Raw genomic sequence first — 10,961 nt, 5'->3', positions numbered from 1 at the left:
GAGGTTGATTGCGAATGACCGTGCCCTGAATTCCTGAATGTTGGAACACCATCCGCCAGCACCCCACTGCCGCTCTGCTTAACACCTGCTCTGAGCCCAGAGTGGGATTTGGGATACCCACAGACAGGCTTCAGGTCTGCTCTTTGCTGCTCTGTAGATGTTACCGCTCCCCAGGAAAGCACAGGTGATTCGGGGTAACAGTGGGATCCGCTGGGCTTTCTGACACGCTGCGGGGTGGGGCGGTGGGTATTTTCACCTTCCAGCGGTGAATCTGGCAGTTTTACAGCTGTGGCCAAAGATATTGCAGTGTTTTACTCTCAGCAGGGAGACTGAGGCTGTTCCACAAAGTGTCTAGGAGTTTTGTTAACTTAAACACACAATCCTTATTAGAAAGAGGTGTTGAAATAGGATATAAACCGCTCCATTAAGCAATACAAGCTACCTTTTGGGTAGAAAGGGATTTTCCTGTTCTGCTTTGCTGAGGGACCCGTCTGGCCAGTCACCTCTGTTTTATTGCAGAGGAGAGACAGGCTCGTCTGGTTCATGGCAGTAAGCTCGATACCACGACCGGTGCTTTCATCAGCAAAGTGGACAGGCGTCCTGCATCTGAAGGTGCTTTCATACTCCCCGTGATTAAGTCTTTGGGTCAGGGCTTAGCCTTAATGCTGTCTTGGATGCTTAGCTGGTGCATCTCTGCTAAGCTTTTTTAATTGAATGATAGCCAGGATCCATAACCCCGGCCCTGAGCTTCTGCTCAAGCATTGAGCGAGGACACGATCTGTCATTTTAAGAAATCAATGCATCTTCTCAAGGCAGCCGGAGCTTACCATTTCATTTCACAGCTGCCAAGAGATTAACCATACAATTGTCAGGTGTGATTCTGTAACAGACATGGACGATAACAAATGTAAGTGAAAGAAGGTTGATATCCGTGCTTGGAAGAGGTTAACAGAAATCGCTTCTGTAAAAAGTATGCCAAGTTCCTGCAGGGAATGAATGCGCTGAGCTGCTCATGTCATCGATCCGAAACCTGCCATTTGGGCAACGTGTGCTCAGAACTGGACCTCGGCCTGGGCTGTCTGGGGCCTTGAAGACGTATGAAGAGTTGCACAGGGTCCATCTCACCTCGCCTCCTGCTCTAGGTGCCTGGGGAAGAGTTGAGGACAGGGCTTACGCTTTGTGTGCAATTCCCTCGGCACCCCCCCCCCCCCGATCCAGTGATTTCTGAATATGTGAGGTTATCTTTGTATTTATGGCTCCCTGGGGACAGCACGCCTGCCTTTGAGGTGAGGAGGTCTATGGTGGGGTCGTACCTCAGAAGTGACCAGAAAAATTCAGAGGTATAAGATGAAAGTATAGCACAACTGAGCCAAATGAAGTAGCTGAGCTTTTCAAACAGCAAAGGTGAAGTCCTGGGCTTAGCCAGGACTCTTCCTTTAGGCAGGGGTAGATGCCATCTGAGCACTTCCTATGAGCATGGTATGGTGCGAGATTGAAACTGGGTTTATTGCTGACATTGTGCAGAGACTTCTACACTCAGTTTGCCTGTGATTCTCATAGTTACAAATGCTAACCTTCATCCCAAATTAGCATGGAGAAATGGAACTTTTGGTTGCTCCTATCCTAAACAGCTGGCCAAGTTTCTGTCTTGATGGAATATGAGCATAAACCTGCCGATAGTCTTCAAGCTGTAATTTTAATATTTTCAGTACCTTTACAGCAGGGATCAATTCAGCTGTAGGATTTTTTAGCACTCCATGAATTTATTTGAATTAATACAAATACAAATGTGTTTGAAGCAATCCCCCTTCTCATCAGCTGAGCTGTCACTGTAGAGGAGCTGACAGCTGTTGTCTGTCACGTTTGTCATTCTGCCCTGTCCTCCTGCCCACAGCATCAAAATAAAGAACTTGTTAGTCCTGTCTTTGAGATCAAGATATGAGCAGACAATTGATTTTCCTCCCTCTTCTCATTAGTGACTTCTGACACTTAATAAAACATATATTTCCACTCTCGGAGCAAGCAAAACACCCAGATCATGTCTGTCAGAGAGACCTGGGAGCTGGAATTCATCTTTATGGAAAATCAATAGCTGGAACAGAGAAATTGGCAGAATCCAAATTAAAAGTCGCCGGCAATTTCTGTCTTCATATTTCACATCTATTGCATTATGAAATAGTAATCTGCTGCAAAGGAAACCTCCGCAGGAACAGAGGGGACGGTGGGCTTCGTGACGAGGAGGTGCACGGTCTTCCTCTCTGCTTTCACACAGGGGTGGCCAGGTCTTGCTGGGTGAAGGTGGATGCCGGGGGCTGCCGGTGGCAATTTGGGCAGCACCTGCTGCGACGTGGCCCCTGTCCCGGGGACAGAGCTCCGATGCCAAGAGCCAAGAGCGTGTCTTTCAGAGCAGAGCTGCCTGCCAGCCGGCTGCTCCCAGCTTCTTCGAATCCCCTTATCATAAGGGTGTGACTGATTTACTCACTGCTCCCCCCCCCCCAGTTTCGCTGGTGCCTCATATACCTGAAATAAATTATACATTCCAGCTATATTACGTCCCCAAATCGAAATCATCACCACGCACCAGCGAACGTGGTTTGCTCATCAGGTGATTCAGAAGGCTCACGGTGAGGAGGAGGAGAGCTGGAACCTGGGGGGAGAACCGCTCCTCGGGGATACAGGAGCCCCAGCTGGGCCAGGCCAGGAAGGAGCTAATTGTGCCCTCGAGGCACCAATTAGCTCCAGCTAATTGCACCCTCTGACAGCCCCTGGGAGGGAGCCCACAGCTGGGGGGAGGCCAATGGCCATGGCCTGTGCTGGAGCTGCGGGGAGCTGCTTGGTGGGTCTGGAGGCTGGTTTGGGGCAAAAGTTTCCCTGGTCTGGACCAGCCCCGGCTCAGCGCTCAGCCATGAGATCTGCTGCAGGTAGGGCTGAGAGCTTGGGATTTCCTCGGGTAAGGAAGCCTTTGTCTCCTTGCTCTCGTTTCCTCGCTTAGTGGGTGGCAGTTGGGCAGGCTGGGCAGCTGTTCAGCTCCGAAGGGGAGTCCAGGGGCACGCAGACCCTCCTTTCTCCAGTTGTTCACTGATTAATGTTTTCTCATTAATCTAAGACCTCAGACACTTGTGGTGGACGTGAGGGATGAGTGCTGGTCTGAGCTTCAGGCTACAGCGGAGGGTGGTTTGCAGATGATCTAGCTCGGGGAGATGGAGCGGGGTCACGGAGGCTCATTTGTCTTGCTGGAAGTTCATCAAAACCCCCTTTGGCCATCCTTGCGCTGTGCTGCAGCTTGCAGAACAGCCATCCCTGAGCACGAGCTCGAGGCAGGCTGTCGTGTCCCAGATCCCACGGGATGGCCGGCGCTGGCAGGCTCGTGTGAGCCGAGAAGCATGCGTGCCCCTTTTTCCATGAAAATTTCACAAAGAAGCAGGACGTGGTTCTTCTGGAGAGGTGGCGTCCACGGCCCCGTGGAAGGTCCCTGCTCTCCCCAGGGCACGAAGCAGCCCTGCACTCGTCCTGCTGGGAACATGGTGCCCAGCGCCTTTAATACCAGCGGGCAAAGCACGGCGGGCAGAGCTGGAGCCCGTGTCATGAGATTTATCACCTGCCCAGCTTCCCGGGGCTCCCTTCCATCTCTCAGGGCTGGCACGTTAATCTGCAGCCCCAAAGTGCTGCGTAAATCAACCTAAAGCCTCCGCTCCCACAGAGTCCTCCGGGCTTCGCCCAGGGATGCTCACCCCGGGGGCTCATCCAGCCCTGCCGCTGGGCACGGGGACACGGCAGCTGCTTGGCAGCGGCACCAGGCAGCCGGGTCCTTGTGGCCGATCCACGGGGCCGGGGCGTTGCTCTGGGAATGCTGCAGGGCTCCGGCGGCAGGACGGCGGAGGTGAAGTCATGCCCATGTCAGCTCATCCATCTCCGCTGCTCACACGCTGGTCCCTGGGGAAGCACGGGCTTTGGCAGCTCTAAGTGGGGTTGGAGGCGGATGTAATTCTGGAGAACAAGATTCCCTTGCAAAACCTTAACGACAAAAAAAAAAAATAAAAAATTAAAGTTCTCAGCTGAAAAGCTTGTTTAAAGATCCCTCTCTGGCAGAGGAAATAATGTCTTAATTCGCTCCCTTGCTGCTCGCCTCCCAGCGCGTCTCTTTGCGAGTGCTTGGTCCTCAGGGGAGTGCAGGCCATTAATTCTGCCAGGAAACAAACTGCGGATGAGAAGTGGCTTTGTTTGTGGAGCTGAGACCAACCTGAAGTGGCTGCGTACGAAGTGAAGTTGCTGCATGCAGTGAAGTCGGTGGTGTCGGGACGGGCAGGTGGGGCGGGGGCACCCTGCGCACCTCCACGAGTGTGCAGTGGGATGGGTGCCGGGCAGAAAATGCATTTGGTTTCCTGACCTGGCCATCTTTCTTTTCTGAAGCCTTGGCTTCGATCAGGAGGTGGTTTGGGCGATGTGCTCCCTCTCTGGGGCTGCCACGAGGGGTTTGTGCGGGAGGAAGGATGGGGGGGACGGGGTGGCTGTGGCCATCCCACTCACATCTGGGGCTTTGCTGCTCTTGTCCAAGCTGGTGCTGGGGAAGTGCTGCGGCTGATGGGACCAGAGGTACCTAACGAGGGCTGGTTAATTGCCATCCACAGCCCACCGGGGCTGCTCTGGCCCGGTGCTGAGCCTCCTGCACTTGTCCCGCAGCGGCACCGGAGGGTGCAGGACGAGGAGGCCCCAGCTCCGGGCGAGCTCAGCCATCCTCCTGCCAGAGTGCCCTCGCGTGTCATTGTCACCTCCTCCTGCGTGAAGAGCTCGGTGTGAGTCATCTCCCAGCTAAATGGAGTGTGTGGGCTCGCTGTAGCTTCAGGCTGTTCATCCTCTGCTTCCTGGAGCCTGACACGGGGTAAAGCAGCGATTCATCAGCGCGGGGACGTGGCGAGATGAATGTCCTGTGCCGCAGCATGGGCCTTGCTCCCCTCCTACCCGCGGGGCCAGCTGCTGGCTCTCGCGGCGGAGTGCTCCAGCGAGGAGCGCTGAAGTGCTCGCTGCTGGGGAGCTCAAGAGATCTTGAAAGAAATATGGACCTGTGCTTTGCGCGGCGTGACTTCACGCTCCAGCTCTAAAACAGCGCCAGAGCCTCTGCCGAGAGCAGGCTCTCGGAAAATGTTTCCAGCGCACGTGTCAAAGCGGGTCCGGGGAGAGGGGGAACGGTGGGGGCAGCATCTCGTGGATGAAATCCCTCGGGGGTGAGGTTGGTGCTTGCACAGACAGCATCAGGGGCTGCTGGTGGCCGTGGTGGCCGTAGGTTTTTTTGCAGGTGCTTGTCCCACCCTGGCCCTGCTGCCCTCCTCCTGGCCGTGACCTTGGCCACGTGCGGCTCCTGCAGACGCACGTGTGCCCGCAGGGGATGGCTGGGGGCCGGGAGCTGCCAGGGTATTATTTTTGTGTGCTATCAAGCAATTGAAGTGTCTTTGTGGAGTTTAGCAGCCCTCTTTTGCATATGAAATAGGTCTCCAGAGAGCAAATCCAGAGTGAAACATCTCTCCTGGTGACTGACACCAAACTCTGCTAATGATGTTAAAAGCTTTTTGGCTGTCGGCGGCGCGGTCGCCTGCTCCTGCAGCGCGGGGGCACACGTGCGGGCTGAGCCGGGCTCCCATCCCCGAGCTCCTGGGGACTTAAAACTTCGTCGCATTCGCAGGGGCTGAGGTATCAGCACCAGGGTGTGCAGGGGCCGTAGGGGACGCCATGGCTCCAGCCCCCAGGCGAGCGCATTGTGCCATGAGCCCCTGCCTGGAGGCTGGCACCATGGAGGGGCGCGGGGGCTGCCCTGCAGCGCTGGTGTCTCCTGGGACCAAAAGTCCCCCATGTGGGGGGCTTTTCTGGTGGGAAATGGGCCAGGTCCTCACTGCGCGAGGGGGGCTGCTTTGCTTAGAGACCGCTTTCACCTGGCACGTGCCACAGAGAGGCAGAGCGGGCTTTTGTTTCCGATGAACTATTGTTCCAGGAAACAAAACGGCACAAAGCGGGGGCCTTTTTGAGAGCTGCGCTCTGAAAGCAGCTGCTGAAGCTGCGCCCCTGGAAGGCCTCGTGCTCCTCGCCCAGCAGAGCTGCCCTTTGCTGCATGTGCACTTTTGTATAAGCAGCTCGCCCAGCGGCACCGGTGCTGTAGGTGGTAACCACTGCCAATGCTCCAGCCCCTTCCCCACGGGCAGGAAGGATGCTCTGGGGCAGGACCGGGGGGGCTCTGAGCACCCAGGGCTGTGCTCGTGGTGGGTGCCACGTGCAGACTGTGTCCTTCAGCCCCACGATTCCCCAGCTCCAGCCCCCCCCCAGCATCGCTCGGGCTGGGACCAACCAGCCCCACGACGGCCCCGCCAGGCTGAAAGCTTCCATTTTAGGTCCCTGTCGGCAGCAATTACAGAGCACAATGGTGATGGGCGAATGCAGGGAGCCTGTGGCCGTGCTGCTGGCAGTGTTTAGGGGGAGCAGGAGGGGAGGACTGGCCCCAAGCACGTCTGGGCTCTGCAGCTGCCCTGGGTCATGCAGGGCCGTTACACAAGGGCTGGCGGGCGATGCTGCGTGGCCCCGTGTGCTGGGACACCCTGTGTCCCACATGGGCTCGGGGGTGGCCCCATGTCCTTGGCACTCAGGAAATCGCTGGCTGCCTTCCTCTGCACGAAGGCAGGTTTCTCGTCACTGCAGGACATGGCTCATCCTCCCTGCATCTCAAGTGGCTTGTGCATCTCAAGTGTTTGCACAAAGAGAGGCAGTACCTGTGGCTACTAAACCTCAGTTCTGTGGGGTGTTTTCCCTGTTGGGTTTGGGAGCCACTTCTGGAGCTGGAGGCAGGCCGGGCAAGCGGCTGCTTGTCCTTTTTGGCTCCTGAGCTGCAGGGAAGCAGAGGGACAGGGGAAGATTTCTGCAGGCAGCGTGCAAGGAGTGGCCAAGCTCACCTGTCCAGCTGATCGCTGTGATGCTCGGTCACTTGGCCTAGTGGTGCCTGCAGTGAGAGCAGAGCTGCTCCCAACGTGGGGGTGAGGATAAATGGCCACAGCTGCCTTGGTTTAGTGCCCTAATCCCCCAGCTGGGACCGCTGGCTGAGCCCTTTGGGATGGAGCCCATGACACTTCACAGTCCGAGGTGTCACCGTGCCAGGCCCAGCTGGCTTGGAAGGAGTCACCACGGCATCAAGGGGGATGTGTGATGGTGCCTCTGACAGTGCAAATGTTTTCTATACCTTCATGGACACAAGACACACAGGGATTTATTAAAGATCAGGCAGAGAAATGTTAATCCTGCTCTAGGAAAGGGAGAGGAGCACTAAACCTTAACCACTCGCTGTTGTCTTTTCATAGGGCATCAGAAAGCTTGGCTGCTGGCTCAGGAGGTCTCGGTGATCTGGCTAAAGGCACAGGAGATGTGTGCTGTTGTCTCCATACTCGGTTTCTATGCCATGGCAAGAACACGTGGGGCTGCGAGGGGCTGGCTTGATGCAGACGAGGTCCTTAAAGCGCGCTGCTCGGGGACTGAGGACAAACACACAAAACTCGTGTTTCAAGTTGTGTGTGGCTTTTCAACCCCATCAAATAGCTTTATTCACACAAACGTCTCTTAATTTACAAAGCCTCTGCCACTCATACACATCAGGGCATCCACAGTGTTCAAAGAACTTAAATAGAACATCTCATACCAACCCGAGTAAACCAAGTACAAAAAATATTTATATAAAGTTGTTCACACGTAGGTCCTAGATTACCAGCTTCTGTGCAAAAAAAAAAAAAAATACAGATTCATTTGCTAACATCATTATCTTTAGCTGGGAGTCTGGGTTTAAGCCTTGTGCTCTCACCACCTCGGTGCAGGTCTGCAGGGGTCCCACGGCAGGGCTAGGGCAGGCAGCCCCCACGCCCCCGGTGCACACAGCGCTGCTGGGGCCCCAGCACCTCCCTGGTGTGCCCAGGACCCGACTGCTGCAGAGCAGCTGGGTTCTGCTGGAGGAAGGAGCAGGAGACCCAGGGAGCTGCTGGGGAGGGGGCAGGCACCAGGACGGGGACACCAGGAGCCCCCGTACAGCCCCTGCGCGCTCCCGCGGCAGCTCAGCCTGAAAATCACCCTCGGAGTTCAAAGCCCCGGGGCAGACGGCAGAGAAACGGGCAAATCCGGCAAAATCTGCTTCGTTTCAACGCCAAGGCTGAAGCTGGCTGAAAGGAGGGGAGGCTGCTGGAGCTCCGAGGGGGGGCTCCAGCAGGACCGGGCACAGCGCTCGCCCCGGACAGCCGCAGCACCAGGCTTTGGCACCGCATGCCCCGGGTACCGAAGCAGAGCAGTCATGAGCTTCCCGGCTCTCGCCACCCGTGGAAAGCCCAGGGAGAGGCGTCCCGGCGTGCCCCGTAAGCAACTGCCCCACGGGTTTGGCAGGCTTAAACCCAGACTCGGTACTGCATACAGAGAAGACACACAACGCGCGCGACGGAGGATTTCCACAAGGATGGTAACGCTTGTTTTAAGTCTTATTGCTCCAGAAAGGCTCCGGGAGCCTCTGATATGTGAAGGAGCTGGGTCCTGAGGAGTAAAGGAAGACCACAGGGGTAACTCTTATCTGTCACTAGCACCGCCGAACCTCGAACACAGCAGCACGGGGACAAGGGGGAGCTAATCTAACCCCTCTAGGCTAGAGCCACCGCTGCTCTCTCCTCCCCACGGACCGCAGCTGCCTGGGAGGTCCCACAACACCGGCACCGTCGGCCTTGCTGCAGGCTGGTGCAGATAACGCGTTTCCCAATCCTCCTGAGGCTTGGCTTATCCCCCCCACCCACCCCTCTTGTAAACAGCAGTCAGAAGTAAACAGTTTCATACAATCACCCCCAGCACGGCTCCGGCTGGGCTCCACAAGCCTTGAGGGTGGTAAAGTTTGGGGAGAGGGCACTCGGCTCCCCCCCCCCCCCCCAAAAAAAGCAGCCCCCCCCCCCCCCCGGATGCTTGAAAGAGATGGAGATGGCCTGGCCCCGAGCTGGGCAACGCGCTGCAGGCTTAGTGTTGCTTTCCTTAGCTTGAGTTTTCCCAGCAGCGCAACCCGGTGCCAAAAGCATCCGCTGCAGGGGGAGCTCAGCCCGCAGGAGCCAGGCAGGAGGCGCCCGCCAGACCCGGCTAGGAAGGGCCGCCTCGACACCCCTCCGGCAGCACGCGCAGGTTTCAGCTGCTCCCATCACAACCCTTGCTCTGGAGAACAAGAATTCGGTGTGGGCCGACGTACCTGGGAGGAGAGATGCTAGGAGCTGTAAACACAAGGCAGCTTCGTCTATCGTCTGGGGAGTCGAGCACGAACAGCAGCAAAATCATCAGGGAGAAATGCTTTTAGAAGGACAAACTAAACAGGGAAAAGAGCCACGTTGGCCAAAGGCTAGCAGCCCTAGGACTCGTCCTCGGAAGTGTTTGCTAAATCCTAAGTAAGGCACTACGGTCTAGCTCACTAACGTCAAGCTGCTTTAAAAACACATCTGCAATGCAAAAGCTGAGGTGGAGACGTGTGGTTGGAAGGTGGCTTGAAGCTGCGAGGGCCAGGAGGGGCGACCTTCCAGAGGCTGCTCCGGGGCCCGCCAGGCCCCCCAGGGAGGAGCAGGGTGCTTGCACCCGGCTCGCAGCAGTGCTCCTGCAGGGCAGCCCCTCACCTTCCGCCTCCTCACCCTGCATTTCAGGCTTGCTCCCTGCACACGAGCCTCCTGCTGGGAAGCTCCCTTCTCCTGGCACGTAACGCCCAGCGAAGGGCCCTTCCAGCAGGGAAAAACCTGTGAGCAGGGTGAGAGCTGAAGCCCCCCCCCATGTCCACCAGCTCAAGCCAGGGTCAGGTTGTAACAGTCAGTAAGGAGCAAAAGCTCTGCTGGGTGGAGGAACGGTGGGCCAGCGGGCAGGGCACTAACGCTGTACCTGCGGGCTAGGGGCTTCAGCTCTCGGCGTGGCTGCTGCAGGGTCTGCTGCTGGAGAACCAGGGCACACGGGGGCTGGAGCCTGCCGGCATCGCTTCCCTAAGGAGTTGGCCTCCCCGCAGCAACAGCCTCAGTGCTACGCCCAGTAACAGAGAGATGGAGGAAAAAAACCAGCCCTGTCCTCCTCCTTCCCTACTTAGCTCTGCCTTAGCCCACAGGGAACCGGTTCCTTTTCCGTTTGTTCCCAGGAGGTCAGTAAAACACACCGGTCGCTACACGGAGGTGCCCGCTCCCCAGACGGGTGCCGGCTGATTTAGGCTGCTAGGAAGCATTTTTAGTTAGCTCTGACCCTGCAGGATGGAGAAGAGGTGGTAGAGGTGGTGCTGTACATTGCATTTACAGTGAGCAAAGTCTAAAGACCATCGAGACGGGGTCAGCCCCGGAACGTTATTAGTGTCGCTCTAAACACAGGCAGGGAGACAGAGTGCTGACTGCTCAGCCTGAGGTTCCCATCTCCCCGCCTGAGCTGTACTGAACTGTAACCAAGTGACCAGAACTAAACAGCAGCATTGCCTTTACTTTCTGGAGACAGTTACCTAGCACGAAGAAGTGTTCTGCAGGAGGCTAGAATCCAGCCCGCGAGCCATTTAGGCCAAACCTCTTCTCCCAAGCGTTGTTCCTCACAACTGAAGTTTGGCAGTAAATGGCTCAGAGCAGTGGATTGCTTTCTGTTTCTCTCGTAGGCAGACAATGTCCGCCTGAAAACGTACCCGGGGGCTCCCCGTTACCCTCTGTCTAGAAGGACTGTCCACACCAAACGCCACTGGTGAAATCCAGCTGGAGGAGAACAGGCAGGGCCAGACCTCCCTTCCCGAGCAACTTTCCAGCTCGTTTATGCTTCTCTATCCTAACGTCAACTGCCTACAGCCTTCGCAGCGTGAAGCCGCGTGGCTATGACCTCGTTTTACTGCTTGCAATACCCAGCTCAAGAGACTCACCTTTCCTAAAGCATTGCAGTCCCAGTGCAAACCCAGCGATTGCCTCACTCCTGCTTCCCGA

At 56.6% G+C, this 10,961-nt stretch overlaps 1 long non-coding RNA gene across 1 annotated transcript; it reads left to right on the top strand.

The window, feature by feature from the left end:
* The first annotated feature begins 1,204 nt into the window (after positions 1 to 1,204).
* On the top strand, positions 1,205 to 10,561 carry LOC308178770. Its single transcript, XR_013939957.1, has 2 exons — positions 1,205 to 2,921; positions 7,335 to 10,561. It is a non-coding gene; the product is annotated as an uncharacterized lncRNA (long non-coding RNA).
* The last annotated feature ends 400 nt before the right edge of the window (positions 10,562 to 10,961 follow it).

The sequence above is a fragment of the Anser brachyrhynchus genome (genome assembly GCF_964034855.1).
Source record: "Anser brachyrhynchus genome assembly, chromosome: 16".
NCBI classification, from domain to species: Eukaryota; Metazoa; Chordata; class Aves; order Anseriformes; family Anatidae; genus Anser; species Anser brachyrhynchus.
The sequence above is the reverse complement of the archived record's forward strand: the minus strand, read 5'-3'. Positions and strand labels throughout refer to the sequence as shown.